General features: G+C 37.4%; 1 pseudogene; it reads right to left on the bottom strand.

The window, feature by feature from the left end:
* Positions 1-6,110: 6,110 nt before the first annotated feature.
* On the bottom strand, positions 6,111-14,194 carry LOC138157216 (heterogeneous nuclear ribonucleoproteins A2/B1 pseudogene; annotated as a pseudogene).
* Between the last annotated feature and the right edge of the window lie 185 nt (positions 14,195-14,379).

The following is a 14,379-nucleotide window of genomic DNA, read 5'->3' on the forward strand; positions in this document are numbered from 1 at the left end:
GTGTGATTTGACCAGACAAGATTCTGGGCAGCCATTGAGAGCCCCTCGGCTTTGAAAACTCAGATGTTGATACTTCACTCTCTGGTAACTGACTAGTTATGGATGCAATGGTCAAGACAGTTGGAGGCCTGTCTGCTTGATATGTTTTTTCTGTTTTCTTGTAACTTCTGTCTGTATACTCTGAAGGTCGGGGTGCTGACTTTTTCCCTTGAACAAGGTAAATGATATATTTGATTGATTAAACAAGATTGGTAATCCATTTTGAGTTACTTTTCTTTAGAAAAGCAGATCTAAGAACCTGTGTTGGCAGCCACTCTGGGGATGCTGGGCTGCTTGCTGTTACAATGAGACAGAACAGAAAGAGATAATTTGAAGACAAAAGTATTTAAGAAGCTAAAATTTAAAGTGGAAGAAAAAAAGGAGAAAGGAAAGGGAGATAATTGAACTAACAATGCATGCACTAAAATCCATTATATCATAAGTGAATCATTATTTTGGGGGGCTGGGTTATGGTGGGTACTCAGAGAGCAATTACTCAGGCAGGTTGAAGTGAGGTAAATGAAGAAGCTGGAGAGATATGTACTTCCACCAAGCTTGGCTTTCAAAGTAGGAAGGGAGAGAAGTCACAGCAGTCCCTTGACCTGCTTGGGAGAATATAGGAGGCTAATCTAAAAAAAGTCATCTGGGAGATGGAGAGAGAGGTGCAACTATTCCTGGGGATGATGGGGACTGGCTTCTAGAAATGGTTTTATTGGGAATAGAAGGGAGATTGGGGAAGAATGAGTGATTCAGGAGATTACCTGTCCTGAACATGATTTCTAGGAATGCAAATCACCTGTGGAGAAGGGTATATTAGATCTTAGGACACCTACCATTTGGAGGAGGTATAAACCAAATGGTAGTGTATACTGTGCTTGGAATAGGCAAGTGAAGAATGTAAGCGTACAGAGCAGGATCAGGTCCTATAATTCAGGAAAGAGTATGTTTCCCATCACATCACACTGTCTCTTTGATGAGTCTCTAAGGGATTGAGGTTCATGAAATCAATTCAACAAGCATTTAGTAAACACTTACTATGTGCTAGGTATCATGCTAAGTAAACCTTGGGAAAAAAAAGAGTGCCTGTCCTCAAAGAGCTTACATTCTAGTACAGGAGAAAGCACATGAAAGGAAGTTGTAAAGGGATAGGGGAAGAGATGGTTTCAGAATCAGGGAATAGTAGAGATAGTCCAGAAAGGCAGGAATGAAGCCTGAAGAGGAATGAAGACAGAGCTAACCTGGGAACTTTCCTTAAATAATGAAGGTTGTGGGAAGAACCAGTTAGTCAGGGGATGGGGCTTCAGGGGTAGAATGTACTTTCAGGGTGAGAAATTCAGGGTGGTGTTTACTTTAATGGAGGGGAGGCAAGGTAAAAAGGGGCTTTTAAAGGAAAACAATCAAAACTAAACACATTTTTTTTTAATGTTGGAGCAAAGAGGAAAGGGCATCACCTGCAATTTCACTAACAGATAAATGCAATTAAGTAGAAAGCAAAGTGTGTTATATCCTAGAAGCTCTATCTTCTTTGAGCAATAGAGGATTAAAAAAAACATATAAACTTATGAATGGGATATTATTTTAGAAAAGAGAGGAAAGAAATAAGAAGGGATAGGGGTGGCTAGGTGGCATAGTGAGTAAAGTGCTGGTCCTGGAGTCAGGAGGACCCGAGTTAGTTCGGTTCTGGCCTTAGGCACTTAACACCCACACACAAAAAAACTAGCGTGTAATCTTGGGCAAGTTACTTAACTCCCATTGCCCACCAAAAGAAAAAAAAATAAAATAAGAAGGGAGAAGTAAATTAACATACATTTTCATAAGATTGTCACAAATGACTGTTATTTTAATTAAAGCACTATTAGGAGGGGACAGAGTACAGATAGCTTTATGATCCATATTCTTTTCTGGGCTACAGGCAGAAACAGAGAAAAATAGATAAATAAAAAGAAAGTGAGAGAGAATTATAATTTAAGTGAACTCGAGAAATTTGGGATAATACAGCAAAGCAGAATAAAGGAAGAACTTAGATAAACCAAGTTAATTGCAGGGTCAAATAGTCACCTAAAAAGCCTAAAATTAATACTAAATCATTAAATAGAAGAAAACACAAACTTAATATTGATAACCTTAAGTAAAAATATATTAAATTCCCTCAATAAAGTAAAAGAGAAGAGCAAAGTGGATGAGAAAAAACAAACAAGATTTTGCTGCATAGAAGAGTGAAAAAATAAAAACATATAGAGAAAATATGTAGCACTGAAAGAAAATTTTACATGCGTCTTGTTCTTACAAAAAATTCCAATCAGAATTTCAGAGAAGGCAACAATAAAAATTCACAATTATCAAGAAATATAAATGGGCAAAAACTTCTTCAAGCTCAAGGGAATCATAGATAAATTTTAAAAATATCATAAATATAAAAATATGATTAATAAAAACATGTATGTCAAGTAGCATAGCAACTAAATTCATAATAGAAAAGCTAATTTAATTTCAATTACTAGGTAATGGTAGCAGGAGACTTTAATGTTCTTCTTTAATGACTAGATAAGTCAAACAGAAAGATAAAGGCTCACTGTTTGACAAAAACTGCTAAGAATGTTGAGTAGCAGCACTGAATAATTTTGACCAGCTATTCACACCTTATGCAAAGATAGTCTCCAAATGGATAGCTGATCTAGATATGAAAGGTTACATCATACACAAATTAGAGAAATATGAAAAAATATCTATCAGATCTATGTATAGGAAATAAGTTTATGGCCAAACAAGAGCTAGAAAAGATCACAGAAGATAAAATGGATAATTTTAATTGGGTAAAAATTAAAACTTTTTGCACAAACAAATCCAGTAAGGCTAAAATTAAAAGGGCCAAAAAAAAAAAATCTTTGCAGCAAGATTCTTTGTTAAAAATCTAATTTCCAAGATATATAGGGAACTGATACAAATTTGTAAGAAAGAAAATCATTCTCCAATTGATAGTCTAAGTATATGCACAGATAGTTCTTAAGGAAAGATATCCAGGTTATATATAGCCATTTTTTTCAAAGAAGCTTCAAATCATTACTAATTAGAGAAATGAAAGTTAAAGCAATTCTGACATTCTCTCTCATACCTATTAGAGGGGCAAAGATGATAAAAAGGAAAAATGTTAAATGTTGGAAGAATTGTGGACACAATATGTACAATAATGCATTCTTGGTGGACCTGTGAATTGGTACAACCAATCTGGAAAGCAATTTGGAATTATACACAAAACCGTTTTGCATGGCATTTGACCCAACTATACCACTGCGAAGCCAATACAAAGAAGAGATCAAAGAAAGAGGAAAAGGCCATATATGTGTAAAAATAGATTTATTGTAGCTCTTTCTATGGTGGTTAAAAAAAATACCTGGAAGTTAAGAGGATATCCAGCAATTTAGGCATGTCTGAATAAGTTGTGGTATATGGAGTATGACTGTTCTGTAAAAAATGAGAAAATAGTATGCCCCACATCATAAATGGTTAAGAAAACTATTAAACAGATAGAAATAAATATGCTTCCATCATATGTGAGCTCATGTCTTAAACCCTACTGAAAACCAATGGGCAAAATCAAGACTAAGCTTGAAAAAAATAAACAATTTTGTCAAAGGTACACTTAATATCTAACATGTTAAAGTATGATTTCATGATGAATACTGTAATAGTAATGGCATTTAAAGATTCCCCTGTATTGGCTTGGTTTTTTGGTTTGATTGTGTTAAAAACCAGAGCTTGCTAATCCCACCTGTAGGATGGACTTGTTGACGTGAAAAGAGAGTGCTGAACTGGGAGAAGCTGGTGATGTAGATTTGGAGAGACACAAGAGAGAGGCAGAAGTACTTTTTGGAAGCAGCTTCTCTCCTTACTTTAGCTGTGTTGATTTTGTTCGTGTAACAGCTTTTTAAATTTAACATAATCAAAACTGTCTATTTTATCTTTTATGATCTCCTCTATCCTCTGCTTAGTTAAATGCTGTCCTCCTAATAGTAGATCTGATCTCTTCTCTATTTTATCATTATATGATAATTTATATTTAGGTCAAATATTCATCTGGACCTTGTGGTAAATGGTGTAAATGGTGACTCCAACCCTAATTTCTCCCAAATTATTTTCTAGTTTTTCTCAGAAATTCTTAATGAATAGAGAATGTATACTCTAGTAGTTTGTGTTTTTCAATTTATTGCACCCTAGCCTATTCTACTTAATTGCTTCTGGGTCTTGCTTACCTAGACTGCTTCACTGATCCATTTTTCAATTTGTTTTAAAAACAATACCAAATAATTTTCAGGATTTCTGTAATACCAGAACAATTCTACTTCTCAATATGTAAATATACTTATCAGAGTTCATTACTGCCTCAGTAGAGATAAAATTTCTTGACCAACTGGAAATAAAATGTTCATCAAATATTTTTTAGGGGGGGTGGATGTTTTGCAATCTATTGAAGATGTCCAGATTTATAAACTTACCTGGAACTCTTCTGACAACAGTTATGGTACAGCCCTGAATGAAGGTGAGTTTCATTAGTAAAAATTACTCCTTTTGAGTTTTTGGTGCCTCTTTTTTTGCATTGTATTGTTTATTTATTTTTCTTCATAGTAGCCATTTTCAGCTGTTTTTTTTTTTAATTGGTCTTTTTGCTGGTTGTTTGTTTGTTTTACAATAAGAAACCTACCCCACAGTATAGAGGATTCAATAACTATCTCTCCATCTGCTTAGTCACTTTGAACTTCTTTGACTGTTTTCTGAGCATTAATTAAACTACTTCATATCAAGAATTTGTTGGTTTGGGGCATTTGCTGTTTTCAACAACACTTTGTACTTCAATGTGATTGATCCTATTTCATTTGGAGCTTTAGTTGTCCTTTGAAATACTTGACTTCCCTAAGGCAATACACGTTGCAATATCTCTAACAGTCATTGAAGTGTGTTCTTTAAAAAGCTATAACTTTTGTACATGTCTTTGGTGTAATATCCATTCTTTAAAAACATGGAACAAAAAATATGACAAAAGGGAGCAATGGAACAAATATTTATGCCATGAAATCCAGCATTCAAATGACAGGGTACTAACTAAATTTGGAAAACTAGTTCAATCTTGTTTCATCCAATTAAAGTAACAATTGTTAACCTTGCTAACATTTACATAAGTGCTTACTATGTGCCAGATACTGAATTAAGTACTTTACAATTACTATCTCATTTGATGCCTAGGTGATATTACCACCTCATTTTACAGATGAGGAAACTGAGGCAAGCAGAGGTTAATGGCTTACGCAGATAGCAAGTGCCTGAGGCAAGATTTAATTTAGGTCTTTCTGACTCAAGGCCTAGCACTCTATCCACCATGAGGCTTAGCTGCCTCCAAGGTAAGTTTCAGTGAGTCAGCCTGAGAGGGGTAGAAACATACACATTATTGTACTCTCATAAACTAAAACCGTCTCAAAATTATTGTTTATCCCAATTGTTTCATAGCAAGAGTTTGTCACTTTACACACCACTTTGGGTTGCCACTGATTTGAGGATTTTTTTTCCCTTTAGAAGTATTTTGTTAAATTATAAACATATAACAGTTTCTTAACTCTACACATACACTTAAATTTTTTTTAAAGGAAAACGTTTTATCTTATTACATTATGATCCTGGCTAATAGCTTTTCAAAACTTTGAGAAAAATCTTACAAAAGAAGGTTTCACATGTCACCTGAAATTTACCAATTGAACATTATCAAAGAAAGAATGCTTCTATGCTCTTACAAAGACCACTAGAAAGAAACAACAATTAAAAAGCTAAGAGAAACTATCTCAAAGACATTTTTATGTGGTTTTTTTTACAACCCCTCCTCTACAATAAGGCAATGTGACTAAATAATCCAAACCATTCACAAAATGGCTCTCTGGATCTGCCATATCACTATGTATTTATGCATGACTGAGATACTTTTCCTTAACATTGTTATTTTGATTCCCTGAAGCTGTTCTGTTACCTCTGGGCTCTCATCCTCTCCTATTTATACAGTAAAGAATGGGGCCAACAGGCAGAAAAGCTCAACAGCTCCTCCCTCCACAGCACCCACTTCCTCCACTGCCTCCAGGACCATAGTTCTCTCCACCATGCAGTCCCCCTTCCCCCCTCATGTTCCTGTTACCACCAAAGTTTCTACCTTTCATTGGACCACAGTTTGAAGGTTGCTGACTATAGTTTCCAAAATCATTGTAGCTCTCACTTCCACAATTGCTTCCTCCATAGTTGTCATAACCACCTTCACAGCCCCAACCTGGTTGCCATAGACAGGTCCTCCACCACCACATCCTCCTCTTCCTCCTCCACAACCAGCACTGCTTCCAAAATTGCCACCTCCTGGTTCTCTGAATCCGTAGCCCTCTCCAGATCCACTTCCATATCTATCAGATCCCCCTTAAAATTGCTTTCTGGGCCTGGCCCAAAATGTCCAGGGCCACCACGGGAATCCCCCAAACCAAAGTTTCCTGCTCTTCCCCTCCTAGAACTCTTAACTTTTGCATCTCTTGTCTTGATAAAGCTTTTCTTACTTCTTCGTTATGGCCACTGAGGGTGTGGAATTTTTGCAATACAATTTTATCCACAGGGTCATAATCATCAAAACAAAACCAAAGCCCCGCCTCCTTTTTCCCAGACTATCTGTAATTATTTCAGTAGTATCAATTTTCCCATATTCCTCAAAGTAATCTCTAAGGTGATGTTCCTCAGCATCTTCTCACCAACAGTTTCTTCACAGTACCTATCGCGCACCAGGTTTTCAGGCTTTTCTTGGGCTGCTGCTCTGTCCGGCTGGCCAGCCACTCTTCCATCAATTGAATGAGGTCTCGAAGACAAGGCTGCATCGACTTCATCCACAGATGAAAATGTTACAAAACCAAATCCCCTTGATCTTTCGCTGGCAGAATTCCTCATAAACACACGGTCTGTGAGTTTTCCCCATTGTTCATAGTAGCTTCTCCAATTTTCTTCTGTTGTTTCAAAGTTTAGGCCTCCAATCAACAGTTTACGGAATTGTTCCACTCCTCTCGAACTTGGTCTCGAAAGGGAGGAAGGGCGGGGAGGGAAGGGGAAAGGGAGGGTCAAGGGTTAAGAGGGAGGATGGGGGAAGGGGAGATGAGCCCACATTGGCCAGGAGTTTTTCTCGCTGCCCCTCCTCTTCCCCTATCCGGGCTTCCCCACACGCTGGGTTCCCTGGAGGTCGCCCTCCCTGAGCTCTGCGAGGGCCAGGTTGCCATTTCTCCAGGGGCGGTGGCGGTACCGGCGACCCTACCAGTCTGGGCAGCGGGCCAGGACCCGCTCAGGTCGCCGGGCCCAGCCGGGGCCCCATAGCTCAGCCAGACCCGATTTGAGGGTTTTAGTTGAATAAATGGTGATTGATATGTAAATTAAATACTGTGTTGTAGAAAATGGGCAGCTAGCTGTATGACCCTGAGCAAGTCACTTAGCCCAGTCTGCCTTAGTTTCCTCATCTGTAAAATGAGCTGGAGAAGGAAATGGCAGACCACTCCTGTGCCTTTGCCAAGAAAATCCCAGATGAGGTCACCAAGAGTCAGATGACTGAAAGGACTGAACAACACCACTATAAAAACTAAGTGGAATTTAAAGAAGGATGGAATGACTTGTATTAACTGATGCAAAATTAAATAAACAACCAGAAAAGCAATATGCATAATGACGACATTAAGGTAAGCAAAAACTATGCTTCATCTTGAAACTATACTTTGCCCCATTGGATATTAAGTATACCTTTGACAGACAATTCGTATTCCAAGTTTAGTCTTGGATTTCCCCATAGATTTTCAGTGGAGTTTAAAACACGAGTCTTATTTTTGCTGAGATGTAGGTAGCTTAACTCAAGCTAATTGAAACAACCAGTCTGGTCCTTGAGAACATTTTAGTGTAGCAGAGAGACTGCTAGAGTGGAAGTCAAGAAGGGCTGTATTCAAATCCCAGCTCTATGGTTACCTGTGTGACCTTGGGCAAATAATCACCCTTTCTGAGCCCCAGAGTAATATGTATAGCTTGTCCCCAATGTCTAAATGAAATTTCAAGTTGTTAAACCTTAAAACTTTGCTAAGACTTTTGGGACATTGTATTGGGAAATACGTTTTGCAAACAAGTCACAAATATGATTTTGGGAGAAAAAAGATATATGCCTAAAGGACTTGGTTATTGAAAACCTCAGACCTAATCACAGAAATGTGGGCAATAACAAGGTGTTAAACTAACTGTAAAAAATCAGCCCAGTTAGGTGATACCTTTATGAGGTTGGAACAAGCCCCCTGAGGAAGTAGAAGGGAACAACTTAATTGGATGAACAATAATTGAGTTACCCCCAGGTGACCTTTAAAAGATGGTTAGTCAGTTAGAGGAGATGAGGCAGGAACTAGCAATTGCAGAATAAAGATTTCACCTCCTAGAGGGGAGAAGGGAATTTTTTACTTCTCCCTCCTCCAATTAACCATGGGGTCTAATAGCAGAACCATTCACCCAGGAGAAACAGTAGCCAGTAATTGCTGGACAGTCATTTTGACTGTGTTCGAGGCATAGCTGAGGGAGTAGAGCCATAGTCTCCAGAGAGATTCTGAATTTGCAATCCTTTGTAGAATGCGAAGGGTGATTGGGAGGAAACATAAGCATCTCCATAAAGATTCACTTGAAAGAACAACCCATTCTTCAGGTACTGTGCAGGAAATTTAAGAGTTAGAACACCATTGGAAGATTCATGCCAATATTAATTGATTAGGATACTGAAACTCTTAATTGATTCTTGCTTTAAAAAAAATAACCCTTAGAGCCAGCTGAGAAGGTCTCCTCCTCTTTTCCCCAATTATAACTTCAAAGATAAGTGTCTATTGGGGCCCAAATAGTTTCACAGCATCTGAAATAACAACTGAGCCTCTCCACACTCTTCCCCTACCTCCTTCTTGATACCTTTCTTAGCTAACCTTGATTAAATTGGGAAAGATTTCTATTTCATACTCTCATTTCCCTTGACCAAGTGTCATCCTCAGAGATCCCAAAGTATAGATCTAGAAGCAGAGGTAGCAAATGACTTTTTTTTTTTTGCTTTTTGGAAGGCAACTGGGGTTAAGTAACTTGCCCAAGGTCACACGGCTAGATATTTTGTGTATGTGTTAAGTGTCTGAGGCTGGAACTGAACTTGGGTCCTCCTGACTCCAGGGCCGGTGATTTACTCACTATGCCACCTAGCTGTCCCAGCAAATGACTTTTTACTCTCCACCAGTCACCCCCAAAATTCTACCATGCATCAGAGATGGGACTTTGCATATGATGGGAAGTACTTTTCAGGGCTTCCACAACATCACATCACTACAGTCTTTATGCAGATCCAGAGCTCTACAGCTGTGATCTACGCCCATCTCCAGCTGGCTGCACAAAATACCCTTTAATAAATCTCCATTAGACAAATAAGTCTTGTGCATGGGTTTCCTTTTCCTCTTCCTAGAGTAGATGCTGGGTTACCACATAATCAGTCATCTGGAGAGTCATTTGCTGCCAAATGAAAGAATTGAAATGAATAGTAGAAACCAATCATCTCCTTTTTTAAACTTGAACTCAGAGAACACTCATTCCAGTTGTTTCAGTAAATGACTCTAATTTATAATATGTCCATTGTCATTTCCTATCATTCGTTGCTATACAGACCTACCTCAGAGATATTGCAGATTCAGTTCCAGAGCACCACGATAAAGTGAGTATTGCAGTAAAGTTAGTCACGCAAATTTTTTGGTTTTCCAGTACATGTAAAAGATATGTTTACACTATACTATAGTCTATAAATGTGCAATAGTATTATGTCTAAAAAAAGTATATGCCTTAATTAAAAATACTTTATTGCTAAAGAATATTAACCATCATCCGAGTTGTTAGCCAGTCATGCTCTTTTTGCTGATGGTGGGTCTTGCTTTGATGTTGATGACTGCTGACTGATCATTGGTGGTTGGTGAAAGTTTGGGTAGCTGTGGCAATTTCTTAAAATAAGACAACAATAAAATTTGCCACATCTATTGACTCTTCCTTTCACAGATAATTTCTCTGCATGCAATGCTGCTTGATAGAATTTTACCCATAGTAGATCTTTCAAAATTGAAGTCATTCCTTTCAAATCCTGCTGCTGCTTTATCAACTAAGTTTATATAATATTTTCCAATATTGTTGTATCTCAGGAAATAGGGAGGCCAGAGGAGAGGGAAAGAGATGGGGAACGACTGGTCAGTGGAACAGTCAAAACACACACAATATCAATTAAGTTCACCATCTTATATGGCCATAGTTCATGCTGCCCCAAAGCAATTACAATGGTAATATCAAAGATCACTGGTTACAGATCACCATAAAAGATATAATGTTAATAAAAAAGTTTGAAATATTGTAAAAATTAACAAAATATGCTACAGAGACATGTTATGAGCACATGCTATTGGAAAAAAAGGTACTGATAGATTTGCTTAATTGCAAGGTTGTCACAACCCTTCAATTTGTTAAAAAAAATGCTCTATATGTGAAGCACAATAAAATGAAGTTCAGTAAAAGAAGGTACGCCTGGAGATGTAGTTTTCTGTTCACATGTCCTAGGGCCTTTGCAATGCACATATTTTTAAACATATGGCTTCAAGAAACTGTAGTACATGCAATGGCCACACCCCACTAAAACCATCTCAGCAGACAGGCTAAACCAGGTTGAGAGTACCCTTCAGGCCTCAAACCCATTGGTCAGTTCAGGGCTGTCTACCCCATGCATGTGAAGACATCTCCTGGTGAAATGGGCAGATAAGAACAATTTGTTCCAATGGCCTTTGAAAGTGGCTGAAGCAGACACAGTAGAGTGCTTAGAACTTGGTTAGACATTGAAAACTCCAAGGTCATGTACTTTATCGCAGACCATCACCAGTTGTTCTGACTCTTGTTTTTCCCACTGATTTCATATGACGACTTCAACCACTGTGGAAGAGAGAGTGAGTCTGATGACTGTGCAATTCTGCCTCACTTAAATCCAATTCACATGCAAGTCTTTGAAAATGGAGGAAAAACAACAAGCCTGTGGCAATAATGAAAAAGAAAACAGACATAGATTAAGGAAAATGTGATCAACTGTTAACCTGAAGAACATAGATTCCCCTTCCCCTGAATGTGTTTTATTGTGATTTTCAAGAGAAATGTTGCAAAGATGCATCTACCACTTTGAGCTCTGTTCCGATGGGTGATTAGGAGGGGGCTCTTCTCCATCAACTTCAGTTTCTCGGGAACAATAAGATGGTTTTCTGTCTGAATAATACCAGATCGTTCATTCATTTTCATTCATCAAACAAGTATTTATTTAGCATCTACTATGGTTAGGGCCCTTTTCCTTCCTACTACTTTTCTAAAAAACATTTATCTTATTTTTTATTGATACCTTTTGTTTTTATATTTCATCAATTACCAAATATGTACTTCTCCCTCTTCTACACAGTGAGCTATCCTTTCTAACAAATAATTAAAAAGAAAGATTAAAAAAAAATCCCTGCTTATTATTCACCACAGTAGATTCTAGGTACAAAAACCACCAAAGGATGAGGCATCCTGTGACAGGTGCCTCATAAGGACATTTCTTTGAGGTGAGAATCCTTATAAATAGCAATCAGGAATAGAATCTAGGTGTTCAGAGTCTACCCTAATGTCCTAAGTAGCAATGCAAAATCAGGCATATCAAATGATCCTTCAAGACCTCAATTTCTTCATGTGTCCCTAAAAAATGTGTTAGACTACCTGAGTTCTGTGATCCATTTATCATCTCCAAGGATATTTACTATTGCTTACTAACCTGGACAGTGTTTTCCTAATAACCTACATATTATATATCTTTTCCCCAAGTGTACTGTTCCATAGAATTGCAGCAGGGTTTGGGCTCCAGATAAGTACATGACAAATAAATGTATTACAAGTTGCAAAGCATTTTTCATCCAACTCACTCTCTGAGGTAGGGAGTGCCAGTGCAATTGTCTTCATTTTGGAGGGGGAGAGGAATAACTAGGGTGCCTCTACCACTAATCAAGTACTGATTATGTATGAAAAGCCAAATAATTGTGAGGGATTGTAGCCTGGCCTGGGAGAGGCAGGGACACTTGAGTTGCAGCTACCTGGGGTATAGCCTTACTGTTCCATAATAGTTCCAGTTCTGTTCTTATTTCATTAAATTACAGAATAATAATATGTTGGTTTTTCATGAAATCCATAATCTTCGAGAGTTCAAGCTAACATTCTAAACAAGAAAACAAATGGATAAAGAATGGCTATTCACTATACACTTAAATGTGTATATGGACCATTGATCTGGTCTAATCTGCATCTATCTATCTATCTATTATCCATATATAATGTTATATATATATATAATGTTTTGCATATTTTACACAGCATAATACATGTACAACACTTGAATCTAATATATACCAGGCCCTAATTCTGTTTACAGTTTTTCTACAATAATTTATCTTATTTCTAAACAATGGTCATGTCTGCTTTAAAAAAGATTTTGCTTCAGTTTATTTTATTTATTGAAAGTATACAAAATTAAAAGTGGTTCAGATGTTCCAGGCACAAGGAGATTTTCTCTCTTGTGTCTTAGTGTCCCTATAATAGAACAATCTTCTTTAAGGGTGATTGGATTGTTCTTTGAAGCCCATTCTTCCTATTAAAAAATAGAAGATGGAATCCAGCAACAGAGTGGGCCACAGGATGAGCATTTACTGTAGATTTGGTATTACCAATGACCAACCAGCTCACTGTCTCCTCTGATCCTTAGTCAAGTACTATGTAGAGGGCCAGATATACTTTAATGCATGGTAATGAATTGACTTTAGAATTGAATAGCAAAAGTAAACCAGGCTAGATTTCATTTAGGAATTTGCAACCCTAAGTTCGTCTTGAAAGTGAAACCTGTCTTTTTCGTGATAATATTCTTCTGCTGCATCTCTGGTAGAAAGGCAAAATCCTATAGTATTAGAGAGCTAGCTTTGGACTCAGCAAAACCTGGGTTCAAGTCTTAACTCTCATATGTAGGAGCTGTATAACCCTGGGTGAGTCACTTTAATTCTTAATGTTCCAGGCAAGTCTCTAAGTTGTTAAAAAATTTCTGATTGGGGGCGTGGTGAGTAAAGCGCCACCCTGGAGTCAGGAGGACCTAGAGTCAGGAGGACCCAGAGTCAGGAGGACCTGAGTTCCATTCTAGTCTCAGACACTTAACACTTAACATCCACAAATAAAAACTAGCTGTGTAACCTTGGGCAACTTACTTAACCCCAATTGCCCTCCAAAAAGTAAAAAAAGAAAAAAAATGTGCTGATCTTCATTGATAGTGGGAGTTTCCTCACTGGTCATTCCCTATATTGATGAAATCAGAGGCCTGGATCCCCTACACCCAGAAAAAAAATGTTCTTACAATGATTCAGTATGGCTCTTCGTTGTTGACTATAGCACAACATCTGAAGAATACAAATTTTGTGGCACAAAGAGTAATGGAGAGAGAAGCAGTATGTTGTAATGGATAGACAATTGGACGTTGAGTCAGAAAGATTTGGGTTTTTATCTTGCTTCAGATACTTACTAATTAATTGTATAGCCCTAGGCAATGTACTTATCTTCTTGAGTATCAGTTTCCTCATCTGTAAGATGGGGATAATGATAGCAATTTTCTTGCAGGGTTATTGTGAAGATCAACTGAGTAGTGTATGTCAAGTACTTGACAAACCTTAAAATGTTGTACATATGTTAACTATTATTATTGTTATCTCATTTTCATTTTTTATAATAGATTTCAAATAGAAATGTCTGAGGATAAGTAGCTATCTTGCCATCATTTTTAGATATTTAATGTTCAATGGGTTATTTCAGCAGTGGATAAAATGACTGCTTTTTAGAGTTGAATCAAAGAATTGGCAGGAGACTCACTGAAAATATTTCTGGGAGTACACCATAACAGGCAGAATTCTACAAGGATGGTATGTACCTTGTCCCATTCTTACCTGGCTTTAATTTCTTCTGTTATGTCTCTGTATTTTGTAGGTTTCTCATTTAGTATTATTTGGAAATCATGAGTATTTGGCATGGTGGCATCTATTAAAAGTGTAGTTCTTTACCTTTTATGGGGCACCATCTTTTTAGGTGACTGTGAGCAGCATTTCTAAATGTAACAATTATCTGTTTTCATTATTTATACCGTGTTTCCCCGATAATAAGACCTATTCCGAAAATAAGCCCTCCCCTTACTGTGTAAGATTCCTCTAAAATAAG

This window comes from Petaurus breviceps, unplaced genomic scaffold (genome assembly GCF_028583685.1).
Source record: "Petaurus breviceps papuanus isolate PSGF00001 unplaced genomic scaffold, PetGlider_PUasm1.0 171, whole genome shotgun sequence".
Classification (NCBI taxonomy): domain Eukaryota; kingdom Metazoa; phylum Chordata; class Mammalia; order Diprotodontia; family Petauridae; genus Petaurus; species Petaurus breviceps.